Raw genomic sequence first — 17,414 nt, forward strand, 5'->3', positions numbered from 1 at the left:
CAACTTTTTCTATAGCCTTTGAAACATTATTTCTTTCCATGTAGTGTTATGTGGTTATCGACTTTCCAACCACACACAAATATTAATGTTCTATAAATGCATCAAACAAGTGGCTTGAAAAATAGGAGTTCTTGTGGATTGGTCTATTGATTTCTAGTTAAGTGTTTGACTTGATTCTTCTTGCATTCATGTTGCAAAGTTAGCTACACTAACCTTATTTATTGTACATATAGGCTCCTACTTTAAGTTGACCTAGGGCGGAGGAGGATCCTATGAATGAGAACCATAGGAGCAATGGTGATGACAATGATTCTTGTTAGGACGCATATGTAGCTATAGGTATGATGTTTTTGTATTCTACTATTTTTGGGGTTTTTTGTAATAGGTCTAACACATGCCATTTTTTATGTTGTTGGGATGCTTTTATGAAGGGCCTATCACATGCTCTTTTTTTATATCCATATAGTGCATTGTTCACCATTCCTAGATGTTTTCTTAAAAAAATTGAGCTTATTTAGCTTCCATTATCAAATTTCACTTAGCATTATATGACCTTTGACTTCCAAACCCTTAATTTGAATCATATACCATCGAAAAATTTTTGGACACTGAATAGCCCTTATAAGACATGGATTAAGGAATGGGATAATTAGCTAATCTTGGCTATACTAGTCCCTTAGTGCCACAAATCTTTCAAAATTCCTGAAAATCAAATGTTTTTTCATTACAATCTAGCATACTTGCCACCTAGAACATCACGTATGTAAACCACTTTATTTTACCTTTTTGCTTGTGAAATTACAACCTATATTTGGAGTCTACATGTGTGTCATATTTTTAAAAGGAAAATGGACATGCACTAGTGATGATAATGAAGTGGACTATGTATCGATTATTTAGTGCCTTTGGTGAGGAGATGAGAATAATTAGTTCATGGTGAAGATATAATTTTGAAGTGAAGATTGTTTGCATTCAAGTTGGATTTATGACAAAAGCACATGGCCTACACAAGCCTCTTTTCCTTAAAGATTCTGCAATGAGTCAACAATAATGATCCAAGGGTGTGCTCTTTGTAGGAAAATGGAGAGGCCATTTCTAAAGTCTAAAACTTATAAATATATTGTGCAATATAATCTCTACTAATAGGTAAAAAGGACATCAATGACAACAAAAAGAGATCGATCATGTTTGGATCTAATACAGTGATGTAATGCTCTAGATATAGCACATGTTTATATTACAACTAGGGTGAGGTAGTATTGAATCGATGTGCCAATATGAAATCCCTGTAGGTCTAAAAATCAACACGTAATAGGAATCTAAACGTGGGGAAGAGGACAAGATTCTTGCGGATGTATTAGAAAAAGTCTAGGATTTTGGCCTATTCATGTTGCTGAGTGTAGTGTGGAAGTATAATTCAAATGACACACTATGGGACACTTGGTCCTCACCTAGTACTACTCAAGTAGGTGACAACTACAAAGAAATTAAGGTATGGGGTATAGTTGTACATGGGCCGACTGCCTACCCTAGATGATCCTCCCTAGGCATGCCGTAAAAGGGGCTTACCCCCTTTGCTAATAGGCCCCCCTAGCAAGGAAAAACTCGCTATTAATTGATTTGTTTGTGTGGCGGGGGGGCTGCCATGGTCAGTTAAGGTATGCTCTATGAATTATTATTTGAGGGGGAAGGGGCAATTGATTTAGGCATAGATGCTAGAACCTTCATTTCAGAAGATTCCAGGCTATATCGAGGAGCCTATATAGAGGGGTGAGGGGATAAACGTCGACAAGGAAAAGGCAAAACACAAACAAACCTCGATTTAGAGAATGCTTGTCATAGGATCAGCTGGGATTTTCTCTTGAGAACAATGGAAGCCCTCGGATTTAGTGTAGGTTTTTTTAGGCTTACTAAGATGCTATTTTTTAATGCTTAGTTGGTTATTTCTTTGAATGGATATCATTTTCAGTCCTTTTCTTTGCAAAGATCAATCAGGCAAGGGTGTCCTTTGGCACCCCTCCTTTTTGCAAAAGTTATTGAGCCTCTTTTATGTTAGATTGACTACCAACTCACCACAGGGTGCACCAGGGGTGTTAAAATGCCAGATGGCCCTACATATTGCTCTCACTTCTTTGCAAATGACAACACTGATTTCTTGTATGCCTCTTATGACAATGTTCAAAAATTATTGTAGGTGATTGATGAGTTTGCTGCACTTTCGGACTCTAAAGTCAACAGTGAAAAATTGTCTGTAGTTTGGCTTTCATGGGAAGAGAAACTTGTCTAGACTAAGAATTTCCCTTTTATTTGGATCCCACAAGGCCAAATTTTTAGATACCTCAGTTGCCCCTTGGGAGTTGGAGTATCACTCAAGGACAGATTTGAGTGGGCCTTTCAGAAAATAAAAGGTAAGTTTGAGAAGTGGAAAGGGAAGACTATTTTGCTGGCTGGTAGATTTACAGTTTCTAAACACGTAATGGAGTCGCTTTTGGTGTACGTTTTGTCTTTAATGCCTTTCTCTAATGCATGCTTGCATGCTTAAAGAAAGAGTACAATTGCATTGCCAAGTTTGTGTGGGAAGGTAGATGGCACTCCTTTAGTTGGGATCCGACTACTACTTCTAAGGTTACGGGGGGTCTTGGTCTTGTTCACATGAAGTCCAAAAGTGAGATGCTTTGTTCAAAGTGGTTATTGTCAACTGCAAGCAACAAGCCATGGGCGATTTTAGCAAGGTACTTAATAAGCTGCAATGCTCCTAAGGGGATAAGTTTGCCATGGTAGGACGTTATGTCTAAGCTGCCAATTAAGATCCCACAGTCAGAATTATTGGGCAGAATGGTGCAGACTTGGAAGGACAAAGTCCAAGGCTCTTCTTGGTCAGGGTTGAGATTGCTTTATAGAGACGCTTCCTTAGATAGGTTTATTCGGCTAAGTGAATGCCCCTTTGTTGAGGGACATGCCTTGATTTATCAATCATTTGAGGATTGATGTGCATCTTTTGAGGAAAGGGATCAGAACCTTCAGACAACTTTGGGATCCAAGTGGACTGAAGTGACTAGATGCCAGGTCTATTAAAGAAAAATTTGCATTGTCAAACTTTGACACTGCAATAATCGGGGATTTGATTGGACAAATCAGTGACAAGTGGCCCACTAGCCCATTCTTCAAGGATAGTAACTCCTTCAAGGGATTTGTATGGAAAAATGGAAATCCTTTTTCTAAGCTTGGACTCAGGGACTTCTGGACTCAGGGACTTCTGTGAGGAAGCTTCGTTAAATGGTGCCATGTTGGGAAGGGACCAGTGGAAACATGCAACCCCTTTGGACACTATAGAGATTTGGGCAATGAGACTCAGAAAAGTCGGGAAGTCTACACCCTCCCACAAACTAAATGTCCTACTATGGAGAATCTTGATAGGCAAATTACCAGTCCAAAAAGGATCTCCAGTTGGAATCCGTTTTGCCCCTTTGCCCACTATGTGGAATGCAGATAAAACTCAATTCCACTTACTTTGGGATTGCTTAGTGATTCGTGTCTTATTGAGGGATGTACTGAGAAAGTTCTCTGCAATTCAAATACATTTTGTTTTCAAATGGAAGGCTCCTTTTCTTGGTGACAAAAATGGCATGAATGGACCTCTACGAGATCTGGCAATTGGTGAGGGGGTTAGTTATATCTAAGATATGGGCTACCATGAATCAGATAGTTTTAAAGAAGATCCCGGTATGCAGGTTGTCTATGGATGATTTTATGGTGGATTTCAATAGAACTCCTTATTTCTTTGGATGAAAAATGCTTGCCTTTTAAGGTAGTAGACCGATTTTTGATGTAATGTTAGGTCTCACACTACAACTCCTCCATTAGAGGCTGATCTTTCCCCTTGTATTATTTCCTTTTACATTGTTAATAAACTTTAGCTTTTTACTACAAACAAACCAAGGTGAAGTATCTTCAATGGGCCTGCCTTGTTTTGGGTATGTAGGCCATTAAGGCAAGGATGGTAGCAAATCGTACCAGTGTTCTGACATAGTGTAGGATGAAGGGAAAGGCCGGGGGGGCTCGCATTTGTGATCGCCATGCTTAAAAGGAACGATTGATATCAAAATTTTTATGAATTCAATAGTTGTTATTGTTGTTGAAGAGGTGGCTGGCATGAAGAACCAATTTAATGTTTTTATTATCGTATAAAGAAGTGAGTAGTCTAACCAGTAAATGTAGTTTGTCCCATGTTTTGCATTTTCTTCTTTTGAGTTGGTCCATATGTGATCAATTGTCTCGATACTTCGTGTTCATGCCTTTGTTTTTGTTTTGGGTAATTTGTCTATGTTTAGAACTGCTACTTTTCTTTTTGATTTCATTAGGAACACTAAAAGCAGGCACTCGTAACCTTCCTTGAATGAGTTGGTTTGTTGAAGTACAACTAGTTCCTTTCAGGAAAGTGTTGCTAGTCCTAGTCTTTCGGATGTTGTGGCCTTGTTAAAAAATGGTAGATCAATTACGGATTTTTCACGTGTGTATGTTTCTTGGAAACACAAGATGGTTGCACAAAGGATGCTTTTCGAGTTTTTTATATCGTCTTGGTGATGTTGATATGATCGCTTGTTCAGATTTTGAAATGTTTTGTCAATGTTGTTGTTCTACCCGAAGTCCACATTTTTGAACTTCCAACTGCATTCTGTTGGTAACCTCACAAGTTCTCGCAAGACCTATGGGTCTACTCTAATTTCGAAAGGAAGTAAAGGTTGGTTGGGTCACATACTCTTGATAATGCTCTATAGATGAGGCCGTTCATGTTAATTCCCATAGGGTCGAGTGCAAGTGAATCCATGGTTAGGCCTTGCGAGAGCGATGAATTGTTCTACCAGCTGCTACAGGTTGGATCATGAATTGTTTTTGTATGATTGTATTTAGGTGGTTGTTTCCAACCTGAAATTCACGGGTTATTCGTAGTAATGGTGTCCATGAAGTTGGTTTATTGTTATCTTATAAGCGCTTGTTTTTGTAATGAGTTTTTGCACTTGTTTGTTTGTCATTGAATTCTACCCACATGAGGAATGACTTTTTTGTAGTGTTAGAGTCCCTAAAAACCCCATCTGCACCATTGACAATGACATTGTTGCTGGCTAGGTTTCCCGAGTAGATTTTAATAATCATCCCAGGCTTCAGGTGTAGTTCGTTGTGAAGTCCGTTAGTCTTTTCGGGGTTGTCCAAGATTGATATTGTTTTGCTCCATGTCTTGTGTCTGAAGAGTCCTTGAAAATTCCATCTGCACCATTGACAATGCCATTGTGGCTAGGTTTCCCGAGTAGATTTCAATGATTATCCCAGGCTTTAGGTGTAGTTCATTGTGAAGTCCATTAGTCTTTATGGGGTTGTCCAAGATTGATATTGTTTTGCTACATGTCTTGTGTCTGACATCAGTTTTGTTGATAGGATGTGAGAACATTGGGGTAGGCTTGCAAGTACGGATTCATTGTGTTTGTTCTTCACGTAGTTTGTGTAGAACAAGTATGGGACGTTGTTTTTATTGTCAAAGTCTTTAAGTGTTCTGCATTTAGCCTTGCAATGTCACAATTAGTTTGTGTTCCTATTCGGATCTTGTTTAGTACTTCCAAGAATGCGGTGTTTCTTGCCGCATTAGTTGTTATAGCTCATAGTACTTCACATGTGACCTCCAAGAAAAACCTAACATAGACGTTGTTGATGTTTGTTCAACAAAGATCCAAGAGTCTTTGACCAGGCTTGCCTGTCAAAGATCACCACATAGTAAAATGTCCACACCACTAAAAGGCTATTCATGATTACGTTTAATCTCTCTCATTCACATGTCCACTATGATGAACTGATTGATTCCAACCAAAGATACCTCATCCATCAAAATCACTTCGCCTTCTTTGTATTGTGTAGCCAATATTTGCAGTTTGTCGACTGACATCCCTACATACAAACTTGTTAGCAAAGGTAAATGAAGAGGCGCATGTATCGTGCTTCCATAAATTGCTCTTGCTGCTTTCTCAGTGTACATTAGTAGTAAGGTTTTTGGCTGGTTAACATCCACTTGACTTTGTGGGAGTAGTGCTGACTCAATGCTTCTGTTATCGCTATCGTAGCAAAGGTTTATCACCCCTATGTTGCCTAAAATGAACAAGGATATTTGTTGCTATGGTTCTGTGCTTTTTTAAAGCATGATATCATAAAAAATGAGGTGTTGTTCATGGTTCATTTTTCTCAGCATGTCAAAGTACAAGTCATCTATTTGAGGTTGCTTGCATTGTTGCAATACATTTATGGTCTTTGGCTGCCTGCAAGAGTCCATGTCGTTTCCCAGGTCGTATTTTTCTCTGGAAATTATAGATTGGTCATTGCTTTCGCTGACCAATGAACTGTTGTTAGTGGTGCTTGATGCCATTGGACACAAAATGATTTTATGAAACTGAGCTCGTTGGAAGTCTATAGCTTGTTGATGATGTTTGTACATGTATTTCCAAGTTTGGAATTTTCGTCCAATGAGTGCTTGTGCTAATGAAATGGCAAGTATAGAAGATATAGCTCTCTGTGATGGTATTCTAGTTCTTTCACCTTGTTGTAGTTGTTGAATCGTATTATTTTTTCCCTCTTTCTTTTTTTGGTGATGCCCATTTTGATTATGTATTGGCTTGCAAATGAAGCTAGGCATAGACCATGTAATTCTTATTGCCTGTTGGCATACTTTGTGATTATGTCATCAAAGAAGACTTCAGTGCTATCTTGTGGCAACAATTCGAGTTGCACTCGACGTTTTAGCAGAGTGTCCTATCTTCAAATGAACTCGTGTTTATGTATATAAATTCTCTTATTACGCTCATGAGGGGGAGGAAAGGCATAGGTACACAGCTTCTTGTGCACTGATGTGTTGTGTGTTTAAAATTGCATTTTTGACTTTGCGAACCCGCTCATCTGTGCTTGCATTTTCTTTAAAACTTTGGGAGATTGCTTGCTTCACGGCGTTGTTTGTTTCCTTGTCAATCTTTGTTATGTATGATGTGTAATAAGATGCTACTCCATGAGGATTTAGAATGAATTGGAGATCAGTGTTCACTCGCTAGAGTCTTGTCAAAGTTGGATTGAAATTGTTTGTAAAAAGATATCTCGAATCTCTTTTCATTAAAATTTTTGGTTCTGAAATGTTGCTTCTTATGGCAAGTTTGTAATCCTCGTCTAATATCGCAATTGTTTGAAGGAATGCATCAAATGCCTGCATAGTAATTGTTTTGTCTTGCAGTGCTTTTGCAATCTTTGCAAAGTTTCTTTTGTGCATGGTTATGTTCATTTCATCGGGTAACGGCCTCAAAACATTTGTCTGTTGCATAGGTCGTTTTGGAAATCCAAACCGACAATCCCCTTTTGTTTTCTTGCATGTCTGTCTATGTTTATGGGTCTGCAAATCGTTCTCTTTGTTGTTAAGTTTGTTGGTATCGGTCGTGATGTATTTGTTAATGAAAGTTTCTATCTTGCTATCGTCATAGTTGTTGCAAATGGGTATTGCATCTATCCAGAGGAGGCCATGCACTTGCTTCCTCCCCGCACATACGTAAATGCGAATGCCATAAAAATGATATGCTCTTTAGGAAGCTCACATCTTGTTTAAGGACCCACCTGCTTCAATAGTACTAAAAAAGATGTCCTTAAGAGCTTAGGTTTAGAGTGAGGAAAATGTTGAGACATTGAATTTGAGATTCAAACGTCCGAATTGATGAGGGGAAATTTAGAAATAAGATGCGAATAATATATGAGAAAATAGTGTACACTTAACTTGTATTGATTAGAGGGAATTGGTTGAAGAAGCATCGACCTTTCGTTTATCTAGAGCTTGGGTACATTAATTGATAATGTGATGCGACGACCATCATTTGCTTCAGCTCTTGAGTGAAGACGGCGAGTAAAAGCTTAATGTAAAATGGTCACATTGATTTTGAGAACAGCTGAAAAGCCTTTTGTAGAATGCGTCTTTCTACCTAGAGCTTCTAGTGAGGCAATTGATGATGTAAAAGCCTTGTAGGAAGTACACTTAGAGCGAGTAAATGGGATTGATAGTGAAGGAACCGAGCCATCAAGTGACGAAATGAAGAGTAGAGAGTGGTTCACCATTTGAGCAAGGGGTTGGAATATCATCGACACACCACGATGACAGCAACTCAAAACTGCAATCACAACACTTTAGTTGGATTGCACAACCGCATTTCGTAGGACTTTAGAAAACACTCAACCGGTAACTCACCTCATTCGCCATTTTCTAGAGACTTCAAAGGAATTCGACGAGATGCATTTGTCTTGCAGATAGCTCTCCACGCCCTACAAAATCTGTTCGCTTTCACCACAACCTGATTACGGCTTTTGCTGATGACAGATTGCATAGCACGATGCTGAGAATGAACAATTCAATCACTAAGCTCTAGCATATGTGACGTCATCCTTGGAGTGAGTTCAATGTGTACATGCCTTGCGCCCTTCCCACCGTCCTCGAAGTTGGAATCGGCCCTCGAGTGAGTAGGTTGTCGATCGTAAACACAGTTCCGAAATCCGAGCTTGGAGAAATTAGCAGAGGCAGCGGCTACGGTTAAAGCAATTGCTCTTGCTCCAGGCTAGACACGACATCTTGCGTGTAGAAATGCATATCAGTTCGTTTGGGTCTCGAAAAGGTCCGCGCATAAGAAGCAATTCTTCGCGCCCTTGCGAGGAAGGTTTGAGATGGAGGTAAGAAATTGGAGGGATTGAGAGGAAAACATGTGCGAGGCGGCCTAATCGAGAGATGAAAAAGGGAGTGAGGGAAGAGGCGAAAGAGGCAGCAGCGGTTGCGTAAGTGTTTTGGTTAGCAATCAAGCAATGAGGAAACTGCAAAACTGACAGACTACGGCATAAAGGCTACCCACTACTTCAAGCATTCTAGCTCTAATTTCCGAGCACTACGAAGATGAACAAATTTGCCTGAATCAGGACATGACAATCCAAATCAGGGTCGCCCAACTACCGATTGATATTTGGAAGGATATTGGACCAGAAAAAGGGGAGGAAGAACGCAACAATATTTGAACTTGCAAAAGGCAAAGCACAATATTTGAACTTGCAAAAGGCAAAGCACATACAATCAATGCCAGAGAATGTTTGCAATAGATGGAGGACCCCCAAAGCAACCTATGGCCTCCGAACAAGGTGGGGTTCCGAGAGGGGCCTACGTGGGTTATGCTCTCTTGAGAATGATTGTTTCTGCTGAGGAAGTAGGATATGGGTAGGGCTCGTCTCCCCCTCTTGTTGCGGCCAAGAGAGTGGGTGATCGCCTACTTGATGTACGCAAAAACTATGCAGTGGTCTGTCCAATACGCGTGTGTATTTTTGCTGACTGCAAGTCACTCCAAATTTGGTCCAAGTGATGTTGTAAAGGGGAAAAGTTTGTTGCATGCGCTCTTTAATATTGGTGCTTTAGACTTCTCTTTGTTCAAGCACCATGCTATGTAGGCATTCTTCCATGCATGGAGACCATCGCTTGCATTTTTTTGTGTGCCGAAGAACCTTTTTTTGGATAAATGGTCATGGTTGATTCTTAAATCGACATCTGCATGGTTAAGGTTTTGTGATTCCAATTGTCACACTCATAGACTTTGTGGATTCGATCGGTGCTCCCAAGAAACAGCTCTAATTTGAATGCATATTTTTTGGCTAATGTTGATAATGCAAATGAGTCGAATGGGTTGAGTGTGAACCCTTCATGTTGCACGCAAGGACACCCTTCAAAGTCTACAACTCCTGGATACAAAATCCCGAACAATGCATCATTGAAATCGTTCTTCCATTCGATGAAGATTTGGTTTTTCCCTTCCATTAAACCCTTCACTTTGTGATATATGCAAGCTTTCAAAGAGTGGGTGGATATGTGAAAGCGAAGCAGATATGAAACACACAACAAAACACACTTATTGTTTGGATATCTCACCGTGAATTTGACATCAAGAAGGCTGTTAATATTAATATATGTTTTCCATACCTTCAGTTGGGCACCAATGCAAGGAGACTATTTTAATCGATCCATACACACTAACAGTTAAAGTAAACTTTTATCAAAGATACTAGATTTCATTGCAATCGTTGAACTGCGAAAAATACAAACTCCACAAAAGTCTTTATTACTGAGCAAACCATTTATACAAAGTGCTTCTTCACGAGCACATCTCTTACTACATTCAGAGAAGTAGACTTCTGGTTAAGGCAACAACGTGCCTCACTTCACATCCTCGACAGTGGGGGCAATAAAACTAATAACACAACCAAGTTGTTTGTAAGGAAACGGCCTTCCACTTTCTTGCTGAACAAGTAGGACTTCAACAATGATGTGTTTCCATGAAGCAACTATGCAAAAGGTCAAGGAAGCCTCAAAACCTTATCGACAATTGCGTTCCTCAAAGTGACATCGATCAATGCTCCTTCAGTTGTTATGAGGGCCCTTATTTTGGGTATTTTAATAAGAGAGGATGTTTTGCCACGAGACAAGCAAAAGACATCGTCTCCATCTCTTAATATTTTATTTCCCTTGCATATGGCGCATGCACTCTCATACAGGGCTGAGTTAACACCCGTTACTGTTAAGGTCCCAATCACCTGCAAAGTCCCTCAATGGTCTTAGTGAGACTTTTAAAATCACTCGCACAAAATCTAAGATGTTGACAGGGACAATAAGCAACTAGACCTAGTTGCCGTATCCAATGTGCTGGATGTGTGCAGTGAAGACGTGCGAGAGATAGGCTGCAAGCAATGGATCTTTAATGGGCATGATTATGGTGATGTCAAACATATTTAACACAATAGGTTGGGTGTTCTTCTTGCATCCAACATTGTGCAATATGAACTTTGCCTCTCCAAAAACTTTGAATTTGTCAGCAATTTTGATAAAGTCAAAGCGTGAATTGCTCCAAAAAGTGAGCTGTTCACATGTGCAGAGTAAAAGTTTTAGATTTGAGCTGTAGGAGTGGGGACATAAAAATTAGAGATGCAGAGATCCTTTGAAATTAAGTGGATGTCTTACCATTACTAGATCCTCGAGTAGGTCACCGTCTCTCACAATCAGCTCAGCTCATCACACTGCTTGTATGAAGCCCTCAACTTTATAACAGTGACAGCAAGAGTTGCAAAAGGAAGCAAGTTTCCCTCACCCTTATTTACTAGATTCCTACACCTCTCCCTATGTTGGCAAATGGTTCCTCGGGGATAGATTTCTAGCATCACAATAAATGGTTCTATCCTTTCGACTCTAGTGAAGGGGTTAAAGGCAATGCTATAGTCGGTAGTCCCTCCATTGTTTCTAGGGTTTCTAAAACAAACGGAGAAGTTGGTTATCCTAATACAGTCACCTATGTTCAACAACTTCTTTGATAGTTTATATTAGACAACATGTAGGTTCCATACTTATTCAAGACCTTCCCATCGAAAACACAATTCTTGATTGTAAGATCAATTTCAGAAACCTGGACAACTTTGACAACTGGCTCCATTTCAGGACCACACCAGTTGTGCGCTTCATGCAAAGCAGGCACATTCACATTGTCTACACAAGGCGGGTACTCTTCTTTTACCTCTACTAGTTTTTCCTTTATTTCATCAGGAGAATCTATTTCATCTACGTTTCTTTTTGGACAAGGCTTTGTAGCAATGGTTGTTTTCACAGTAGGCAGTGGCGAGGAACTTAAGAGAGAAGCAACACCACATACAAGGGAACGACTTACAACCTGTACACTCAAAGGAGAGATATTGGTTGGAAGAATACTGTCTCTCTTTGATTGAGGGTGCACAACATCTGTTTCAACAAACTCAAATGTGTCAGAGTTGACACTGATATGTCTTTGTCTTATTTGTTTGTTAAAGTGAAATCACAGTATGAACAGAGAATTGCAAGATTGGAGGTTTTGATTTAACTCAAATCGAAAGGACCTAACATATATACAGATATATTAATACATGGAAAATTCGCTACAATGTTTTCATATATACTTTTTCTTTTATGACGTAGTTATCTTCTCTTTAGATCCATTTGGTAACAATGCAGCAATTGAGGCTAAAGAGGTGGAAGCACTTCCCTTGAAATTAAAAGTGAGGAAGGTGCCCTTGATCTTGGGTGAAGGACATGCAAGTGGATCAAGTAAGGAAGCCTTACCCAAAGAAAGTATGGACCGGCAAAGCACGACTAGGAGGAGTTACCAGGAGGCATAGATGGTTCTTTTCCAGCAAACCACAACACCTTATTTTTTATCTTTTAGTTTGATTAGGAAAAAAGAAATGTGGGGGGAAATTCATTTACAAATATTGCAGGAAATGATAGCAGTCTATTACTGATTCATAACAATTTTGTTTGTCTTTTAATTTGATTAGCAAAATCAAGATGTGGGGGACTATATAACCTCTATGCCATTCAAACATTCACAAACTTGGAGACAATCACACATAATGCCATAAAACAAGGAGAGAATATACAACAAAACATGCTATAGGGCCAGTACATCTGATGCGCGACTAACTGTCAAGCCATAGCGCCATTAACTGTCAAACCACACTTACTTCCTTCTAAGGACCAATGCTGTTAACAAACCAGCAGCATGAAAACCCAACCATGCAGCTTAAATCCCCACGATCAAACCCATGCAACAAAGCTAATGCTGCAACTAAGGACCTGACAAACTACACTACTGTAAGAAACCTGTCACCCGAATATGCTAAGCACTCCCCTCTCATCATGGAGCAGCATAATGCCATGGTCAAATTCTTCCTAAATGCCATGGAGAAACCTAACATACACAGTGAACACCACTCGCCACTCTATTATCCTCTATGCAGCAAACCACCGAACCCTTAGGACACGCGCATGCTCAGATACTCCATTCTTCTCTACACAGCAGACCATCGAGCCCCCAAGACACCCCCACAAGCACTCGCCACTCCATTCTCCTCAAATGTAGCAAACCACCGAACCCCTAGGACACATGTGCATGCTTCATTCTCCTCTACACAGCAGACCACCGAATCCCCAGGACACAAGCGCAAGCATGCACTTCATGAAAAACACCACCCGAATGTCCCAGCCTACGTTTACAGGTCTGCAGTAGACGCAACCCCAAAAAATGAATCCCAAACACTGAACTGTAGAGCTTCTATAGCAATAGTGTCCCCTCCCATGCACAACACTTGCATGTACTGCAAACCAAGCATCCGAACCAATGCAAACATTCACAAATCAGCTACGACCTTTGGAGTCAACCATCTCTGTATCAAAATCTACGCAGCATGAGTCACACAGTGCGTATACAACCATCGCAATCTCACAGCCAAACCAACGAGCACAAACCTATTTATATGCATAAACATGCATGCTTCACTCAATGGTTCTTCTAAATCGTGTTAGAGTAGATTGAAATCTGCCTGACACGATCACCCCCATGCATCTATTTCTGATTATTTGGAGAGGTGCAAGCCAAGAATGTCTTGCCCTCTCCAAGAATCATCCCTATCTTACTAGAAAACAACACAAGGGATGGGGACGTCCATCCCGTCTGAGGTATTCTCCACCATCACTACGCTGCGCAATGATAGAATCCGCCATAGAAGAAAGCACGCCATGGATCGTCATAGAGTCCTCGCCCATGACGAGTAGTAGAACCCTCCAGAGGAGCCCATCACCCACCCCAAAGATCCTATCTGCCACAGAGACCGTCGCCCAAATGAAGCGGAGGCACGCATTCACTACCCACACAAAACAATAAGGTGAGTACCCTAATCTAATGTTATAACCCTAAACTAATCACTAACCTACCGACAAGGTCTAATCAACTTGACCAAACACTAACTAAAAATCCGGATGGCCCTCTTTAGGGTCCATCCAATCCACTAACCACTAAGGACCCATGCAAGGGCCGATAAAAGAGGGGATGCTTATAGAAGAGGATTACCAGAATTTGAGCGACTTATTCGAGCAAGGTGGCAGTTTGAGTGAGGACTTTCATAAAATTGACATTCTAGTGTGATGATTTATGTTCAAAAAGTAGCATGCATTGCTTACTTTTACAGTTGTTGTCCTACCCATGATATTGTGAGGAATCAAGTGTCTTACATACAAGGCAATGTTTTTGCAAGGGTCAAGGAAGAAGGAGGGGAGGCTCCTCCTCCCATTACTTTTTGCCTTGAAAATGGAAATTTCATAAGAAAAACACATACTCTGACCCCTTTCTTCCACCCCTCCGCAGCCTCCTGGGAGGCTCCTCTTGCCAATTGTATTTGGGCCATAACTTGGTCAACCAAACTCCAAATATGGTCATGTTTGTAGTCAAAACGATTGAAATGATATGAATGAATCCATTTATCATGTTAGAGTGTCCAAATTATAGAGCTTTAGAAAGTTTGTATTTATCTTTGTTTCATCGGAGCTAAACCTTATCAAACTCTATATTTTCTTGAATTTTTCTCGTATCGATATTGCGGCCTCCTGGGAGGCTCCTCCTGCCAATTGTATTTCGGCCATAACTTGGTCAATCTGACTCCAAATATGGTAATGTTTGTAGTCAAAATGATCGAAATGATATGAACGAATCCATTTATCATCTTAGAGTACCAAAATTATAGAGCTTTAGAAAGTTTATACTTATCTTTGTTTCATCAGAGCTAAACCTTATCAAACTCTATATTTTCTTAAAATTTTCTCATATAGAGTTCAGGTCCTTGGTTCCCTCCCTCCATCCCACAGGTATATACATGGTCATGGGCATATGAAGGTGATCCATATTTTGTTAGCATCATGGTCATAAGGTGATCAATAATTTATTAGCTCCATAGTTTAAACATTTTATTCATGTGATCATTTTGTGTACAAAATGGGATCAAATCATAGGGGTAGCATAAAAATCGATGATCTACAAATAGTTGTAGTGAAGGATTTTTCTAGGAGGAGCTTCTATATTATAGGCAGCAGGACTATTGTTGTTTGTATGTAAGTCCACAAAATAAAGAAACACATTCAACTCACGTGCTACCTTACATAATATTGAGTGACTACCTTGAAGTGTAGACATTGCAACATTTCCCCTTTTGTATCTATTGAATGATTTATAACTTGCATGGATTTATTATTTATCGAATAATAGGTTTTCTCTTTGTATGTTGCCAATAATTTTTCATTTGGTATTCATTGAATTATTGTTGGCTTGCATGGACTTATGAGTTATCCCCAATAGTAGGTTTATGGTTTGTATGTTGCCAAGAATCATATGAAAAATGAGTCAGAACAATCTCTAATAGTGTCATGTAGATTCAACCATCTCTAGTAAAAATCTATTGCTACTATAGGTTTAGAAAAAGTTCACAAGCATTGCTCGAACTCTGGGCTCGCTTGAACGCAATCGCTCAATGTTTTGACTTACTCCTTACAGGGTAAGCGGGCCAGTAAAGGGGCACCCGCTAGAAGGCCCTCACTCTTTTCGTTAATGTAGCCACCCACAAAATGTACTAGGCCAGCAAAAAGACTCTATCTCGTGAACCAGTAGCCTCCAACTCGTTGCCCAATGCTATCCTGTTATTTGGGATGAGGGTCTCCACCACAGCATGAGTTATTACCTACCTACCTTCTGGTCCTGGCTCAACTCCGGAATTGTGTAGAGCCACCATTCTATTTACTTTTCTTTGTCAAGCGTTAGGCGTCACAGTATGCATATCTTCTGCGTACCAGCTCCCTTAACCATCGCCATACCCACCTCTTTATTGAATATATTCCCTCACTCTTTCCACCTTCGATCCAGCTTCAATCCCTCCACTCTCTCCACCATCGATCGACGTCTCCAAATCCTTACTTCAAAAGATCTATGGCCCAATCGATTGCTTCGTGCTAGAGCCAATCGATTGCAATCACTTGGATCTTCCCTACCTGAGTCAATCGTCCCACCTGTGCCCATTTGTGAACGAAAGAGAGAAGTATAAGAATGAGAGAAAGTGAAGCTACCTACTATATGTCTTGGTTGTGTCAAGCGTCCCACAAGGGTTGTAGGTAGGAATGTACAATTCTTTGAAGGCAGTAGGTCGCGCTGGTCCCCTTCATGTAAATTATGTTTGGCTTTGGTTGAATGCAAATGAGAGATCTGCAAGTTGCTTTGATATGTAGGTGCAACTGAGAGATCCATAACTTGATTTGATTTATAGGCTTCTTATGTACCTATTTTCTTGTGGTTTTTTTCTAAGAACCCTTGCTTGGGTGCATGGAAGGCTTACTTACCTCACTGGCTGATTTATAGGTGACTTTAGTAGTGTGGTCTCCAAGCATAATCCATCTCGTGTTTCTCAATGCAACATCACACTGGTTTGCACCATAGTGCTTTGTCAAAGCTGTATTTCTCAACACACATTGTGTCCATAGCCATGCAAACCCGAAGAAGCAAGCGACTTGTAGTCAAAGGAAGCAAGAGTTGGAGTTCTCAACTCAAAAGGACAATTGTGGATGCTCAGCCCACAACCATTACTGGCCCCCTACAACCTTTGCTTGGTACTAGCCCCGCATCCATTGCTCCCCCACCTCTACCATTGGTGGATGGTGATGCCACAACCATTGCCGCCTCCTCATAGCCCTTGGTGGATGGTGCTTACATAACCATCGCTGCTCTACAGCCATTGGGGGCTGGGCGTCCCACAACCAATGTTGCCCCCTCACAACCATTGGTTGCTAGTCGTCCTAAAAGCTTAGCTTGCACCAAGAGAAGAATAGAGCATACTTGGTTTGAAGAGGATATGCGTGATGCCATGGATGCACATGAGAATGGTTTGTCAATGCGTGCTTGCTCGAAACAATGGGGATGGATTATTGCTGATTACTCAACAAGCTGCTACATACTTAGGACTTCAACCCCTCTATATCACCTGCTTCTCTTATATTTTTGCAATAAAAAATAACCTCTTCCACCGATAACCAAGATTGTGGTCCATAAAGCACCCCCATAGTTGCACTCAGGCTCGCTCGCAATGAGTAGGCAGAGAGACAGATGATGACTCAGACTTTATTTGTCTTGTTCATTGATGAATTAGAGGAACGGATGAGGACACACAGTGGGACATGAGCTCAAATTGTAGGCTAATCCCCTCTGAAGTAGGACATGAGTATGGTGCAGATCAAAGTCGAGGAGGGCATTTTCAATAGTGGATCACACGGGCTGAGCCCAAAAAAATGGTTCGAAGGCACAACGACCTATTGGATGCACTGAGAGAAAAGAGTCATTTCGGCTCTATGAACTGTGCCACCAATCTTCTCCAAGTCGCAGAGATATAGATGCAAATTTGAGAATGAACCTGGCGAATGGGCCAAGAAAGCATCTTACCGGCATTACAAAAATGAGATGGAGGCTGCAGAGCTCTATCTAGAGGAG

Source organism: Dipteris shenzhenensis, chromosome 20 (genome assembly GCF_047967505.1).
Source record: "Dipteris shenzhenensis isolate YYH24624 ecotype China chromosome 20, Dip_SZ_1.0, whole genome shotgun sequence".
Classification (NCBI taxonomy): Eukaryota; Viridiplantae; Streptophyta; class Polypodiopsida; order Gleicheniales; family Dipteridaceae; genus Dipteris; species Dipteris shenzhenensis.